Genomic DNA, 17275 nt, shown 5'->3' with positions numbered 1-17275 from the left:
CGGTTGCAGCCTGTGCCCCTGCCGGACTGCTCCCACATGGCAGCCTGCCTGCCGTGGCTGGGAATGGCACGCCACCCAGTGGAGCAGGTCGCTCGTCTCTGCATTGTCCCTAAATGTTCCTATTAATTTTTACATGCCTGAGCTTCTGCAGCGGGTCCACAGCTGGTTCTGTGCTGCCCCCAGTTGACTCTGTCGCACTGTCTCCGCCCTCACACCGTTAGCCTACACCTCAGTGCCCTACTGGGCAAGGGCATGTGGCCTCCCTGCAGGAGGTCTCTGGGTCCCACCAGCCGTTGACTTTGTGCAGAACGGCGTTTATCAATTGCCAGGACTCTTTTTTTTTTTCAGATCATTAGGGGAGCATAAAATGAGCAAATGACAAACGGTCCATCTGCTTGAGGAGCGTTGTGTGGGCAAGGCCCTCCCTACTACTTAGGGAAGGTTCCATGGAGGGGTGGGGGCACAGGGGTGCTGCTGGGGGAGATGTTCCTGGGGAAGGAGGGTTACTGTGGGACCAGGCCCGGCACCAGGTGGACGTGGGGACCCTACTCCAACCCAGGCTGCTAGGGGCCTCCAGGAAAAGCCTGACGGATGCCCTGTGTCATCGTGATGCACTGTCCCATCTCCTTTGTGGGCAGGAGTCTCCTTGTCTGTCTGGCCTCCACTGTCACCTCCTTGGGAGCCCTGCCTCGGTGGCTGACTCCCCTCTGCTGGGAAGGGGGGTCCGAGGGCCCCTGAGGGTCACCTTGTGGCATTTTTTAAAAAAGATTTTATTTCTTTATTCATGAGAGACAGAGAGGCAGAGACATAGGCAGAGGGAGAAGTGGGCTCCCTGTGGGGAGCCTGATGTGGGACTATTTCCCGGGAGCCTGGGGTCACGCCCCAGCCTAAGGCAATCAATCATTGAGCCACCCAGATATCTCCCCCTTTTAAAAAGATTTATTTGCTTATTTGAGAGAGACAGAGTGGGGGAAGGACCAGAGGGAGAGGGACAAGCAGACTCTCTGCTGAGCGCAGGGGCCTGATGTAGGGCTCAATCCCATGACCCCGAGATCACGACCTGAGCTGAGATCAAGAGTCGGAGGCTTAACCAACTGAGCCACCAGGCACCCAACCTTGTGGCATTCTAATCCCTGAATGCTGGGCACCTGTTGGTGCTGAAGGGCTGAGTGCCTGCGACCCGGGCCTCAGTGCTTGTGACTTTCAGTCTCCTATCAGTGTCCCGGGCACTGCTGTGACCATGCACCACGACTGGGGACCTTGCGACAGAAATTCACTCTTCCAGTTCTGGGGTCAGAGTCTGGACTCCGGGTATCCCTGGACATGCTCCCTCTGGCGGCTCCGGGGAGGCCCTCCTGCCCCTTCTGGCTCCTGGTGACTTGGGGAGCTCCTGGCTCCCGCTGCATCCTTCCTTCTGGGGCTCTGCCTCTGCCCCAGAGCACCTCCACCGCTCCCTGTCACTCTTGTGTCTCTTCTCATGAGGACACCAGTCATGTTGGATTCAGGACTCACCCTACTCTGGAGCATCTTCATCTTAACTAATCATATCTGCAGTGGTCCTTTTTCTAAAGAACGTCACTGCCTGAGGTTTCGGGAAGGATGTGACTTGGGGACCCTTAGTTGGCCATGGCAGCAGTATGTTCAGGTGACCTATCCTTTGTACCAGGCACTGGCAGGGCTGCCCCTTGGGGGCTCTGAAGACAGAACAGGCAGGGTGTGATCTCTGGGGGCTGGGTGGGGGGTGCAGGACGAGTGGGCTGTCCTTGTGCCCACATCCCACCCAAGGCCAGCCTTGCCTTGCATCTCTCTTCCGTGCTGCATCCATCGTGTGCCTCTCTGTGACCTTTCTTGCCTTCCCATGACCTCCAGGGTGACGTCCAGGCCCCTTCGCTGGTACCAGGCAGTCCAGGCCCGGCTGTACCTCCCCTTACCCCACGCTCTGTCCTACAGGGGCCGCGTGAGGATGGCCGGCTCCTGGCCTCTCTCCTGCTCTGCCCCTCCCCCTGCTCCCAGCTGTGGGTCCTGTGTTCCCTCATCTTCACCTGCTGCCTCTGCTGGCACCTCCAGAAGAAGACCCTGGAGGGGGACTTTGAGGAGTGCTGAGAGGCTGGAGCTGTGTGGTGAGTCCCTAGAGCTTGGTGCAGAGAACTGTGTCCCCGTGGGCTGTGCTTTCCCCAGAGCCGCGGAGTTGGCGGGTCCTCCTGGCGGGTCCCAGTCCCGTCAGGAGGAGCCTCACAGGTCCAGGGAGACGCAGCCACAGCCCAGCGGCAGGCAGGCACTGTGTGGGCCTGCAGGAGCCTCTGTCCCACAGCACCCTGCAGCCCAGTGTCTTAGGTGTGGTTCTGGAAGGACTTCTTCAGCTGGGTAGCCTGCTTCAGAGCCTGGCTCAAGTCACTTTGGCCCATGGGTCTGGATAGGCTGTGGGCCACTCTGGGCCACTCGTTGACGAGGGTCAACCTTGTTTGCCCAGGATCCCGTCACGTCCCCTGGGGCCTCTCTGGGCTGTGACATTGGCAGCCCCTTCCCCTTTTACTGTCTTAAGGACAGGATCCCTGCTGGAGAAGGCCTCCCTGCCATGGCCTGGGGGCCGTGAGGGTGGGGGAAGTGCCCAGGGCCTGGTGGGGCAGGGCAGCAGGTGGGTCTGTCCCCAGCCGAGCTGCCTAGGCCCCATCCCTCTGCTTCCTCCTTGGCCTCGTGCTCCTGCCTGTGGTCACAGGGACTCTGCTCCGGGCAAAAGGCACAGCTTTGAACCCTGCTCTTAGATAGGAAAAAACCCAAGAGGGCACTGGTGCGGGAAGTTCCTTGAAGGGCTGGGATTGAGCTGGAATCAAGATGAACCCCTTTTCTCAGAAGCAATCTGGAGCTCTGTCTGCAGCTGTTTTCCATCTGTTTCCGGAAACACAAGAGGAAAAAATTACTTTAGGCGTTTTCCTGGTGAGGGCTAGCGTTGCACAAATTGGGCTTCCAGACACAGGGCAGTGGGGTTCTTGGGCTGAAACGGCTTCAGAAGGGAGAGCATGTTCTTCAGGGTGTGGTGCCGATGGCCAAGGCAGGGCCCTGGGGCCATCCCCCAAGGCTGTGCCTTGGGAAGGATGCCCTCATTTATGAGGAGCCTGATGTGCAGGTGCTGGCGCTCTGGCTAGCTAATCCATCGCCCAGGTGACGACCTCTGTTCATCCTTCAGGTCGAGTGGCACCTCCTCCAGGGAGCCCTCCCTGATGCCCCCACTCAGGCCCTCCGCCCCGCTGGCTCATCCATCCCTTGCCCTCAAGCATAGAGCACACAGTGGGTCCTGTGAACTCGGGAAGCCACCTCTGGCCTCTTGTCCCCTGTGCTCAGTACCTAGCTGCTCACTGAAAGTTACTGAACACCTAGGTGAGGAGATAAGAACCTCTCATTGGGGCACTCATCCCCGTTACAGGTTGGGGCCTGGGACCCCAGAAGCTGAGGGCACTGCCCACTGGATACAGAGCCTGGTTTAGTGACACCAAGCTGGTGCCCTGCACCCTCTGGAAGGCAGTGCTGCGGGGAGCCCTGAGCTGGGGCGAGCTCGCACCTGGGTCGGGGGCAGTGGGGAGACTCCCCTACTCTGCTCCCTCCTGCAGGAAGTCAGAGGCTGAATTCCCATGATGCGAGAAGAGGACGGGGAGTGCTCCACACCCAGCAGTCAGCTGCCGCCCTTGGCCTTCCCCCCCACCTGCCCCCTCCTCCGAGGCCGCGGGCCCAGGTGGGGCCCCTGATATGGGCAGAAAGTAGTCTCCTAAGGTGTGGCGTCCTGGGGGTTTTGCCAGCGCTGTGGGGGGCAGGGTGGGCAGGGACTGCCTCCTTGAGATCGTGTCAGTAGCTGGGGCTGCTGCTGTGACCAACGTACCGCAGACCGGGGGGTGGCCGCAGCAGACATGTACTTCTCCCAAGTCTGGAGCCTGGCTCTGACCAGGTGCCAGGAGGATCAGATCCCGGTGAGGGCCCTCTTCCTCACTGTGAGCTCACGGGGCAGGGAGAGAGAGATCATCCCTCTGTGTCTCTTCCATCGGGTCACTGATCCTGCCCTTGGGGGTCCCACCCCCATGTCCCAATCACTCCCAAATACCCCACCTCGTAATGCCCTCCCACTGAGGTTAGGGCTTCAACACTGGGATTTGGGGGGGACCATCATTCTGTCCACAGCAAAGGTTTGACCTCTGTCTAGTGGCAGCCACAGAGACTTGGCAGCTGAAGCAGGGGCTTGCCACCCCAGGAGGGACCAGAGTGACAATGTGGTCGGGGTGAAGCCGCGGGGCGTGGGGTCACCTGGCCTCCTCACCATGTGGGGCTGTAGGACCCCCCTTCACAGGTGAGGAGACAGACTGAGCTGCCCTCCCCTTCTCTTCCTTGGCTACAGATGGTGGGGCCCCTCATCTGTCAGGCTTGGAATAGTCTTCCTAATGCTCAGCCCTGTCAGATCTTTCCAGAAACACCCCCGACAGTGAGAATGCTTGGATTAGCAGTTCATCCTGTAGTGGGCATGGCGGCTTGAGGGGGTCCTCACACAGGTGGGTGGCTGCTATGGTGCTGACTCTGTCCCCCATCTGACCTGAGCCCACTTCCCAGCTGTTGGAGGTCAGTGGAGGAGCCTGCCCATGAGCAGGGTGCTGCTGGGAGGGTCCAGACACCCAAGGGCACGAGCCAGAGCATGGACCTGCACCCTGCTAAGAGCTGGGGAGAAAGCACCTGGGCCTGCAAGGTGCCAGACCGCAGAGCCAGGGCTGGCGAGAGTGAGCCAGTAGAGGAGTATGTCCTCACTTCCTGTGTGGAGGCTGTGCTTGCACTTAATAACTGAGTTACTAAGTCATCGCTTTAAAGATAAGTGTGTATACTGAAAAATTACAGCCCTGGTGTTAGAGATACAATTTTTGTTCCTCTTCCTGTTAAAAAGGCCATTAATCAGGGAAGGCAGTGAAGCAGCTCTGAAAGCCCTCTCCGGGGAATGGCTGCTGTCACCCTTCCCCCATTAGCGAGCGGGGGTTGACCAATGGTAAAGGCCAGACCGCAGTGGCTGAGCCAGAAATGCTCGCTACAGGAGGGGGTTCCAGGGCCAGCCTCACGCAGGGGGCTGAGGCCATTCTTCTGGATGCTGCCCTTTTAAGAGTGCTGAGTGCAAGTCAGGTCATCCAGGGGCTTGGCCATCTCTGCCACCATGACAGGTGACCACTTTGATCCTCCGTTTTCTCCTTTGACAAGGGGCACAGTGACCTTGACTTCCTTGGGTAGTTGAGGATTGAGTGAGGTAGCAGGGTAACTTCTGAGCCCGGTGCCAGGTTCATGGTCAGGACTCAGGCTGTGGTTAGGGTTCAGGCTGTGCTCAGGACTCAGGCTCATGATCAGGACTCAAGCTCATGGTCAGGGTTAGGCCCACGGTCAAGGGTCAGTCTCATGGTCAACACTCAGGCTCCAGGTCAGGATTCAGGATTATGGTCAGGACTCAGGCTCATGATCAAGACTAGGCTGTGATCAGAACTCAGGCTTATGATCAAGACTCGGGTTCATGATCAGGATTCAGACTATGATCAGGACTCAGACTGTGATCAGGACTCAGGCTGTGGTCAGGACTTAGGCTGTGGTCAGGACTCAGGCTGTGGTCAGGACTCAGGCTCATGATCAGGATTCAGGCTGTGATCAGGACTCAGGCTCATGGTCAGAGATTAGTCTCATGGTTAGGGATCAGTCTCATGGTCAAGATTCAGGCTTCAAGTCAAGACTCAGGTTCATGATCAGGACTTAGGCTGTGGTCAGGACTCAGGCTCCAGGTCAGGACTCAGGCTCCAGGTCAGGATTCAGGCTCATGGTCAGGACTCAGGTTCACTTTAACATCAGCTTGTGCTCCGAGCACTGCTCCTGGTTTGTGACTGAGTGGGCTTGGCAGGTTGGCCAGTAAACACTTGCGAGTGCCCAGGGCATGTGGTTGCGATCCTTGGGGGGCTATGGCTTGGTATCCCTTAGGATTGTACAAGGACCTCCACCATCCCAGCCCCAAGGGTCCCCAGTACTGGTTCTAGGCACTCCGAGGATAGCAGGAAAAACCAGAATCCATTCCTTGCTTTTGGCAACTCTTTAAATTTAAAGTGGGAGGCATTTCGCTCCTCAGGGGGAATGCAGAAGGTGCTGAGAAAGGGCCGAGTCCGACAGGTTCAGCCCAGAGCCGTCTCTGTGGTTTGTCGTGGCGAATGAGGTCACCTGTTGGGGCCTTGGGGACTCAGTTTCCTCTGGGAAGTGCGGGTGGTGGGCCTGACCCCACACCGTGGTGGTGGAGCTGAACCGTATGTGCCGAGGTTGGACAGGATCAGTGTAGCGGGCAGAGGCTGACGTGGGCTCCTCCAGCGACCCCGGTCGAGGAGGAGGCTGTGTAGATGCCTGCTTTCTGACCTTGGGTTCCCCGTCTCCACTACAGGGAAGAGAGGGAAAGGAAACTTACAGTCTGAGTCTTGCAGACAGGGCGAGGTTTCCACGTGGGACCGGGGCTCCTTCCTGCCCTGCTCTGCCCTGCCCTGCGGTGTCTGTAATGCCCTTGGCATCTGAGGCCTGGGTCAGGCACCCAGGCCTCTGCGATTCTCGTACCTTTGGGCAGCAGTTCACACCCACACTGGGCTGCAGTCCTGGGTCTTGGTTTGTGGCCTCGCCAGGCCCAGAGGGCAGACGTGTTGCTGCTTGCCTGTCTGGGGTGACTCCAACATTTTGCCACACCTTCATCTCACCTTGTACCTACCTGGCGCTGGGGAGGAGGCCAGGCTGTGCTCTCTTGCAGCGGCAGGATGTGCTGGGGGCATGAGTGAGCATGCATTCACAGACGATGAGTGGCTGTGGCTGGCACACCCCGCCAGCTCCCCGAAGCCACCATCCTGATCGGATGAGCTTGCCGGCTGCTGGAACTGCAGGGCCACACCTGATCCTGCCCCCTCTGTCGGCCTCTGCCCAGGGCCGCCCTTCCTGGGGCAGGGCTGGGGTGGAGAGCTGGGGCCCCACAGCCAGATGGACGGGCTCAGTCTGTCTCGGGTCACTGTCTGCCGCCAACCCCTGACCTTGGTTACTCCTCCGTAAGATGTGAGAACAGCAGAAGCATCTTGTGGGGTTTGGGGGGGCATGAAATGACGTGAACCCGGGAGAGGCCTAGATACACAGGTGTAGCTGTTAAGGATGCAGTGCCGGCAAGAGCAAGGGCCTCGAGTGCCAGCAGGCACCTCCATCTCTGGACCAGTTCTGCCTGCCAGTTCCTGGGTGGCCCTTGCAGACCATGGACCACTTCCTATTTGGGTTTTGCTTTCCTGCCTATAAAAGGAAGGATTTGGACCACATGGTCGCTAAGTTTCTTCCACTAAGGATTTTAAGTTTTCCCTGATTGCTGCAGACCTTCCTGGAACAGCTGAAGTTCATGCCCTTTCTTTGCCTGGTGACCTTGGAGCGTTTGGCCCAATGTTACGGATCAGGGACAGGAGGTAGTGCCCAGAAGGACTCTTGAGGCTGCCAGGTCTGAGTATTTCTGGGGTGGACTCAGGTCTTTCTGACGGACAGAGCAGGCTCTGAGCACTCTGTAGAGAAAGTTTCAGAGGCTGCCTGTGGCTTTAGCAGGAAGGAGCACCGTGATTGAATAGTGATGTCTGCTGTGAGCACAGCAAGGAGCTGTGGTGGCACATGTGCCGTCCATTTGTCATCTCCTGAGCATTGTGTTTTTCTTAGGCCACAGATAAGGAAACAGGCATAGAGAAATGTGGCTCAAATAGTCAGTGGCGGGCTTAGGACTTGAGCCCTGGGCCCTGCCATTTTGCCCTGGTTTACGGCTCTCTGTGGTTTACTCATGATTGTAAGTCAACTAACAGACTCCTGTAACATGCCCGGCACAAGTAGGCGCTTACTATGTGAGTCCAGTTAGGATGGATCACCCATCCAGCTGTCCATTCCTTCATCCGTATATATCATGGCCATCGGTGCCTACAGAGTACAAGGCATGAAATTCGGGCTGCTGGTCCCCGAGGTCCGGGATGGCCTGTCCTGCGTGCATGTGCACCCGCTGAGACTGACGATGTGCAGCCAGGTTCGGGATTCATTTCAAACCACCTGGAAGCCTTGGTTTGAGCTCAGGAAAGGAGAGGGCCAGGGCCTAAGTGTCCGCAGACTCTGCTTTTTCTATTCTTTATTTTTCCTCCTAAGTCACTGTTGAGCTCTGACCCCTTTCCAGGACGCCAAGACCCTCCTTCCGCGCAGTCCCCTCCAGACTTGCTCCTTGCTGGCCCCGGGGAGTGGTGGTTCTCATCTTGCTGCATGGCCATCCTGGGGCCTGCGGTCCTGCTGCCCAGTGTCCTGCATGCTTTTGGCCCCCTCAGAGCAGAGCCCCCATCCGCTGGGCCCCGCCACACTGCCCCGCGCAGAGCACAGCGGCTGATAAGTGGCCATGTTTCCCACCGGCTTCTGATTCTCTGGGTCCCCCCGGGGGCAGGGCTTGAACACGGGGCTGTGATTGCACGTCTGGTGTGACTGATCACACCTCAGTTGGCCGCTTCTCGTTCTGAAGGCAGCAGCGCAGAGGTTTTTCTGACCTTGTTCTCAATGTGAAAAAAGGAAAAAAATGGAAGGGCAATGCAGGGCTGAGCTGGGGAAAGCAATTTCTGATGATTTGCTTCTAAATATGCAGCAGCGTGAGCTATAGATTTCCGAGGCAGATAGGGGAGTTTCCCGGCCAACCTGTTTAAATGAGGTTCATCATCTTGCCATTTGGTACCATTGAGCTGCGTGCTTGTGCGTGTGTTTGTGTGTGTTTCCCAGATGTGTGGTAGCGGCTGATAAGGAAGGTCTGCGAGCTTGAGCCTGGTGTATGCAATTCCGGCTTACTGACCCCTAATGAAGGCGAGAGAGTTGGGCCCAGTGAGCCCAGGCTGATCAGCCCAGGCTTTGCGAGCGAGCGGCGTTTGATGGGACTCAGATGCTGCCAGCTAGTGCTCACCTCATCGTTAGCACGAGACAACCCCGGGTCCCTCTTGATGGCCAGCTTGTATTCGTCTTTGTCTTTCTTCTGGATCATTCCTGCCATGCCTCTTCATCGAGGACCTTGGGGAGCTTAGATGGCTTCACTGGGTGCAGTGCCAGCCGAATGCCAGGACTTACGTAGTCACCCTACTGAGGTTCCTGAGCAAGCTGTTCCTGTTGCCTTAACATGGCATTGATGCGTCTGTGCTTGTCTTTCTGCAGAGACATTTTGTCAGCTCTTCAAACCCGACTTTTTTCTGGTATGCATTAGCATAGATGCCTTTATTCTGAGGGCTATTGATTTTTTTCACTTGAAAAGAAATACTGTTTCCACATAAAGAGCTTATATCCTGGAGGATTTCTGTCTTTTATATTCAGGATAATAAGGACTTTAAAGTAAAAAACACATGGTTCCTGTTTGGCTCATCCAGGAGACGGCCAGCTTTCTGGGAAGTTCCTGGTGGACATAGTGTGCGTGTGTGTATGCTTGTGTGCATGCGTGTGTGTGTGCTGTGAATATCTGTGTGTGTGCATGTGCGTGGGCTCTGCCCCAGGAAGACCTTCAGGTGCCAGGCTGATGGCGGCTTCACCAGTTTTAACGTATTTCGAGGCTGCCCAGGAGCGGGAGTTTTCATGAGCCAGGCCTGCAAGTGGTCGACTTGACATCTGCTCCCATTCATAGGTGCACCCCAGGAACTGCAGGAGTGGCTGGGAAGTGGGGTCCAGCAGGTCCAGAGGAAGGAGCAGCTGCAGGCTCCTGGTGGGGGGGTACATTGGGTAGAAGTGCAGGTCTGGGTCCCACAGATCTGGGTTTAGTTCCTAAATCGGCCACTTACTGCTGGGTGACCTGGGACAGGGTCCTCATTCTGTCCAGTCCCCAGGGTTTGCGTCTAATAATGGGGAGTTGGGGGTGGGTAATACGTACGGGAATCACGTTTGTGTCCTGTTTACCTTCGTGCGTGATGTACTAAGTGTTCAAGAAGTGGTAGTTTATATTCTGACCGTTAAGAAATGGGTGTTGGGAGGCAGGTTCTCTCTCTCTCTCTCTTTTAAAAAGAGTTATTTGAGAGAGAGGAGGGGCAGAGGAAGAGGGAAAGTGAGAGAGACTCAAGCAGACTGTGCTGAGCACGGAGCCCGATGTGGTGCTTGATCTTACCACCCTGAGAGCCTGACCTGAGCCAGAATCAACTGAGCCTGAAGTCACTCTGGCTTATGCTCTGGGAGGCAGGTTCTCCTTGGAATCTTTGCTGCCTAGTCTGCCTGTCCATCTATCTTCTGTCCACTTATCCATCCATCCCCCTACCCACTTACTCCCACACCATCCATCTCTGTACCCATTCATTCATCCACACGCTGATCCACTCACCCCCCACACCCATCCATTCATCCCCACCATCTACCCATCCATCCACTGACCTACCAACCCATCCATTCATCCTTACGCCCATCTATATACCCATGCACCCATCCATCTATCTACACAGCCATCCATATAGCCACACATTTACCCATCTATCCATTCACCAACCACCCATCCATTCATCTACACACTCATCTATTCACCCACACTCATCTATTCACCCACCTACCTACCCATCCATTCACCCATGTATGCTACCATCTATTCACATACCCATCCATATACCCATACACCCACCCATCTACCCATCTATTCACTAGTGTATCCATCTCTGCCCGCATACTCATCCATATACCCACACACCCACACATCTACCCATCCCTTCACCCATGTACCCATCCGTCTATTCACATACCCATCCATATACCCACACATCCACTCACCTACCCATCCATTCACCAGCACACCCACACATTCATGTATGCACCCATCCATTTACCCATCTACCCATATACAGACATTCTCTGAGCATTCCTGAAGTTACTCTGGCTTATGCCCATCATATAAACTCAGTGGGCCATAGTTTGGTTTTTCTCACCTGTAAAATGTGAGGAGGCAATTCAGAGCCCGGTTTCAAAGGTCAGATGTGATGCTGGCCCCAGAAGAGCTTGGAAAAAACTGCATGTGGCACATGAAAAGTGTCAGGTGTCCAGGAGGCCTGTGGAGAGCTGGAGTGGCAGTGGGTATCCTCTGCCCAGCCAGATTGTGTTCCTGTGAACTCCTGGAGCCTCGGCCTCTGCCTGCCCTGTAGGGGAAGAGAGTGTGGAGGTTGAATGATATTTTGTCATGGACCCCTCCCTCGCCAAAGGTTTGATGGGGTGGGTAACAGGAGTGTCTCTCAGCCACTGCTGACCAGCTGTGTGAGCCTGAGCAAGTTTCCCAGTATGGGGCCTCAGTTTCCTGTCTGTAAAATGAATGAGCAGTCAGTCCAGTCCAGTGTCTGTCATGGGAAGGACCCTCCTGGGGCTCAGAAGTTTCATGCGATGCCCTGAGGGGTCTGGCACAGACCTGTGCCCCAGGGCAGGCTCACAGTAGTGGGGCTGGGTAGGATGTGCACATCATTCCCTTTAGCATGAGAGGAATGAAGTGCAAAGAGGATACCTGTGCCACCCTGGGAGTTGTCCCTGGTGGAACTTTAATATGAACAGGGCAGTGGAATGTAAGGAGGAGCTAGTTGCTCTTTCCTGCTCCCAAGTCTCCAGGTCTCTGTCTGAAATGAGCTCGGGGCCTTGGGTGGCCCAAATCTTCCTGAGAAGCAGGTCCCTGCTTGAGCAACCCACAAGGAGTGCAGAAAAGTCTCTGCTTTCTCCAGCGGGAGTTGTAGCTGATGGGCCTACTCTGTGAAGACATTGGGCATGCATCATGGAGTGAGCCCAGCTCGGCTCCAACACTCAAGGAGCTCCCAGACCACTGTGGTGTTGAAACCTGTCTCTGGGAATGCAGGGAGAGTCTGGAGTCTTGTGAGCCTTCCTCTGTTATTAAGTAACTCACTTTTCCCATCTATCCTTCCTTCGTCTACCTGTCCTCCTTCTATACTCTATCAATCCATCCATCCATCAGTCCTCCCTTTCTCCCACCCATCCATCCATCATGTGTCCTCCCCTCCTCCCCTCCTCCCATCCATCCATCCATCCATCCATCCTTCCATCCTTCCTCCCATCTATCCATCCATCCATTGCCCTCCCGTCCATCCATCCTCCCATCCATCCTCCCATCCATCTTCCCTTCCTCTTCCCATCCCTCCATCTTCCCTTCCTCTTCCCAACCATTCATCTTCCCTTCCTCCCATCTGTCATCCATCCATCCATCCATCCACCCATCCATCCATCCAACCATTCATCCATCCTAGCACGTCCCCATGAATCCAGCCATCCATCCATCCATCATCTAGCCACGTCAACATTTGCCAGGTGACATCTGTGTGCCAGGTACTTGGAATACAAAGTTCAAAGGTGCAGCTTCACATGCGGGTACATTTCAAGGAGATCCCTGTGTGCCGCGTTGAGCACTCCTCAGTGTCATAAGAGTGAGGGTCCTGATTGGTCGCCTGCTGGCTGTGGCTTGAATGGGGGGCCTGCCACTGTGTGCTCTGGGTAAGGGAGGGAGAGTGGTGACTTATGACTGGTTTGTGATGGCCCTGGTGTATTGGGACTAAACCTGTCCAGTGTTTCCACTACAGGGCCCAGAGCCAGAGGCTTTGTTTTGAATAGCATGTTTTATTGACAGGGGAATTCAGGGAGGTCCTGCACCTGGGCAGTGGGGGCAGGGGTGGACACCAGCAGAGTTTTGTTTTGTTTTTTTTTGATAACGTTGACCCCCCCCACTGTACATTGTAGGAAACCGTAAAACTACAGCCAAGGCAAAGCAGGAGGCCGACCGCACAAAGCCACCCAGTCACTGCCTCTGCTCTGTGCATTTATGCTCAGCCCTCTTCAGCAGTATATAATTTTAAAAATTAGACTTTAGTGATTGTACATGTTTCACAACGTGTTTGTTTCACTGAAGGGATATATGAATATATTTTATGTCAACAAAACCCCTTCTACAACATCAGTTTACAAGGCAGCTCAGAATCCCCCGTGTGGGTGTGCCTGACTTTATTTCTCTGGGACTCTGGTGTTGGGCAACCAGGCTGCTGCTGGATTTTTTTTTTTTTTTTAATTTATGATAGTCACAGAGAGAGAGAGAGAGAGAGAGAGAGAGAGAGAAGCAGAGACACAGGCAGAGGGAGAAGCAGGCTCCATGCACCGGGAGCCCGATGTGGGACTCGATCCCAGGTCTCCAGGATCGCGCCCTGGGCCAAAGGCAGGCGCCAAATTGCTGCGCCACCCAGGGATCCCCTGCTGCTGGATTTTTTAAAAGCATTTGTAAATCGCTGCCAGAACACCTCTGGAGCTCAAGTGTTCCCCGTATCCAAGAGCAGAAACTCGGGGTCTTCCTTGTGCCACCAGGGCAGCAAGGCCTTGCTCCTTCCAGCCAGGAGTGTGGGATGGTTCCCACCGCCCTTCTTTGAAGGATTTACTGGTGGCCCTGCCAGGTCATTCTGCCCCTCAGGGACCTGTCCTGCAGGCTGCCTGCCTACCTCGCCACGACTGGGTGAGATTCTAAGCCAAAGCTTAGAGGTGGGCATGGGGTGCTGCCCTGGTTCGGGGACCCTCGGGGTCTAGCTGGACAAGTTTGGTGAACCTGTTGCTTGTCAGGGGAGACAGTGGGCGCCCAGTGGCAGAGGTCCTGGCAGTCGCATTCTAGAACTCTAGGCATGGTGAGGTCCACCTTGGATACTGCTCTGCCCTGGATCCCCCTTCAGCTTCCTGGGGTCCAGAGCACACATCCTTTCCCCAGAAGTCCCTCCTGCCCACCCTGCCTGACCGTCCATTCCTCCCACTTCACCCTTCAGCAGCTCTGTGCTTTGTAGGCCATCCCGAGGTAGACACTCAGGTCCCTCTCCTTGTCCTCCTGCATGCCTTGACCGAGAGTGTGATGCTGTCTGACCCAATCTGGGGCACTGGGGTGCCCAACCTGGGCTCATCCACTCCAGGGCATCTGGGGGGTGGGCCTGGAGGTTTGCATTGTGAGACTTCGCCGGTGAGCGCAAGGAAGCTGGCTGGCCGCTGTTGTCCAGGGGTCTGTGCACCTGAACGTAGATCTGGTAGAGAGTGTGGGGTCAGAGTGGGCCGCGGCTGGGTGGGGGCAGAGCTGAGACGTCCACCCAGGGTGCACACCGCACACCTCCACCTCCTGTCCTCCAAGTGTCACATCTACATCCTTCACTGGAGGTGCCTGGGGCTCCTCCCCGTGGACCTGGCCTCTGGGACACGTCTTTCTGCTGTCGCCCCCTCTGCCCTGCCCCCATGCACACAGTCCTTGACCCGGAGAAGTGCTCAGTGGATTGCTGAGCCCAGAGCCTTGAGCCAGCTGTATGTGGGGAGGAGGGTAGATGGTACGTGTGTGCTCCTTCCGTTCGTCAACTGGGATGCAGACGAGAAGTGCAGAGAAAAGTTGGGAAAATGTCATCCTTTGACATTTACGTTTTCAGAAGAGCTCAAGGGGCCTTGGGCTGGGAGGTATCTGATCAGGGCCCAGCTGCTCCGTCCTGGGATGGGGCTGCCTGGCCAGAGGTGCGATAGGAGCCATGCCGGGCTTCCCTTCCCTGTGGGGAGATGCGCCCTGCACCCTGTCTTTCTACATGGGGCTGCTTCCACCCCTCGTGTGACCCTGTGACTGTCTCTGGGGGCCCCACACCTGCTCCCAGCAGCCCCTGCCCTTGGTCACTGTAGGGTGGGGTTCGCACTCCCCTTCCTGTACAGATGCCAGCCAGGGAGCCTGCAGCCCAGGTGGACCGAGAGACAGAGGGGCACACTTAACCCCATCTAAGGAGCTGCCCCTGGCTTCACAGGAACCCAGAGCTGAGTCTCTCACGACCATTGAAGACATGTTCCAGCCCAGAGTAGAGTGTCTGCAAGCTCGGGGCTGAGGCTGCTGCGCACAGGGCTGCCAGAGAAGCCACTGTGTCTGCCGGGGCCACAGGCTTGTGGACACATGGGGACCTGGGCACTGGCTCTGGCTCGCTCCCCTGCGGTGGCTACTCTCTGCTGGGGGCTCCACCTGCAGGAAGCACAGCCTTCGCCCTGACTCTGGGTCAGGAAACAGGCTGGGTGTCTCGGGCCCGTGCTGACTGCTGGCTGGTGCCGTGGGTGGGCTCTGCCGGCAAGTGTCTAGCCTGTGTCTGGCCGGCTGGGGAGGAGTTGGGCAGGTGCTGAACACTGTCTGCCGTGGAGGGTGAGGGGTGGCTTATGTGCCCAAACCCTCCAAGCTCTGACATTTCTAGCTTCTATCACATGCAGCAATGTTGCTGTGATTGTCATCATCCCTAAATGTTTAGAGCTCTCAACAGCCAAGAATAGCAGCCGAAGCTTAATTGCTCATGGCTTGTGAAAGGCCCCTTGGAGCACACAAGTATGGGCCTTGGTGGGCAGGCTGTGTGTGAGCCAGTGGAGTCCCACCTGGGGCGGCACAGAGGACCTCCCCATTCCGCAGATTCCTACCTGCCAGAGCCCGGCCCCTGAGCTGTGACCACCTGCCAGAAGGCCCCTCACAGCACTCCGCTCGTGTTGGCCAAGGCAGCCTGTTGCTGTCTGAGAAAGGGGCCTTCTGTATGCCTTGGGGTTTCCCTCCCTTTAAAAAAATTGTGGCTAGAAGGATAGCCTAAAGGGAAGTCTGTGGAACGTGTCTCAGCTGGGGGCTTTAGGCAAGAGATCCTGCCTCAGTTTCCCAGTCTCCCAAATGTGCTTGGCAGGCCCAGCCTTGTGGGGTGTGAGGATTCACCAGGAGGCTGCCCATAAAAGGCCCAGTGGGCTTGGTTCCTGGGGCAGCCAGCAGCCAGTGTCTGTGAATTTAGCAGGTGGTCCTCATGGGCCATATTCCCTGTCCCCAGGCACATATAGGTGACACATGTGCACACAGATTACACACACACAAGCACACATAGGCTACACACATGTGCACACATGCACACACAGTTTAAACACACAAGCATACTACTACACACACAGCATGCAATGCACACTGCTTACATACACTCTTATACACATGCACACACACAAGCACACAATACACATACAGTCACACATATTATAGACAGACTGTACACACATGCACACACAAGAGCACATGCATGTACAGACTTACACAAGCACACATAGACTACATGCATATATACATACTATATACACACATCCATATACAGATCACAACACAACATGCAGTGCACACACTTCAGCTCTCATGGATTCTCATTTATGTCCACGTGCACATACACAAGGACACATGCATGCCACATACAAGCACACAGACTATACAAATGCACACACACAAGCACACATGCATGTATAGACTACACACAAGCACACATAGACTACACACACATACACATGTGCACATGCACACAGATTACACATGCACACACACAGTGACTACATATATAAAGACACAAGTACGTGTGTACACAGACTATACATGCAGCATGCAGTGCACACAGTCTTGCACACATGCAATTGCATGCACACACACACAGATGGACTCATGCACACTTATACAAGGAAGTCTCAAAGTTGAGAATCACACCTGTTTCCTGAGTGTGATGTCTGGCATGGCAGGGGCCCCGTAAATCCTGTGATGAATTGTGAATACTTCATGTGGATTTTACTCTGTGCTCTGGGGCAACTGCCTCCTTTTCCCTGCCTCAGTTTACCCGTAATCATCTGTGGAACCTCATCCTTGCCCACTGTCTGTTGGAAGGATCTGCGGAGTCCCTGCATTGGGGCTTTTGAGGCTGGGAGATGGGTGGGCCCTGACGGGACAGGACGGAGCAGGGTCAGGGGCAGCCAAAGAAGGAGTGGCCTCTGCTCATCGCAGAGCACGTCAGAACTGTCATCTGGACAGGTTGGTGGGTCTGGGGAGATACTGCTTGGATTCCCTCACACAGTCTGAACCTGGCCTGACCTTTGCGGGAGCTGGGTGTCAGTTTCCGCAGTCATGTGAAGAGAGGAGGGGCTCACGAGGAAGGAGTACCACGCTCGGATGTTTGTGTCAGCGCCGCGCCCCGGGCTGCTGTGTAACTCGGGGCTAGTCACTTAACTTCTCTGGGCCTCTCTGAACTGGGTCAGCACCTGCTGTGGATGTGCCATTAACTGAACAGCAGCACAGGGTGAGCACATTGGAAGTGTGTCGCCCATTAGGACTTCCGCGGCCCCAGCAGGGCCGACCGTAGTGTGGGTGAGAATGAGGCCCAGTGAGGCCCAGTGAGTGGTTCGTGGCTGGTGCAGGGGGGCGGGGGTGGTGGTGGGAGGGGGCGAGCCCAGC

General features: G+C 55.9%; 1 protein-coding gene across 7 annotated transcripts in view; it reads left to right on the top strand.

The window, feature by feature from the left end:
* VAV2 (vav guanine nucleotide exchange factor 2) overlaps positions 1-17275 on the top strand; it is a 161632-nt gene that overhangs the window by 69115 nt on the left and 75242 nt on the right. The window lies entirely within an intron of this gene.

Source organism: Vulpes vulpes, chromosome 2 (genome assembly GCF_048418805.1).
Source record: "Vulpes vulpes isolate BD-2025 chromosome 2, VulVul3, whole genome shotgun sequence".
Lineage (NCBI taxonomy): Eukaryota > Metazoa > Chordata > Mammalia > Carnivora > Canidae > Vulpes > Vulpes vulpes.
The sequence above is the reverse complement of the archived record's forward strand: the minus strand, read 5'-3'. Positions and strand labels throughout refer to the sequence as shown.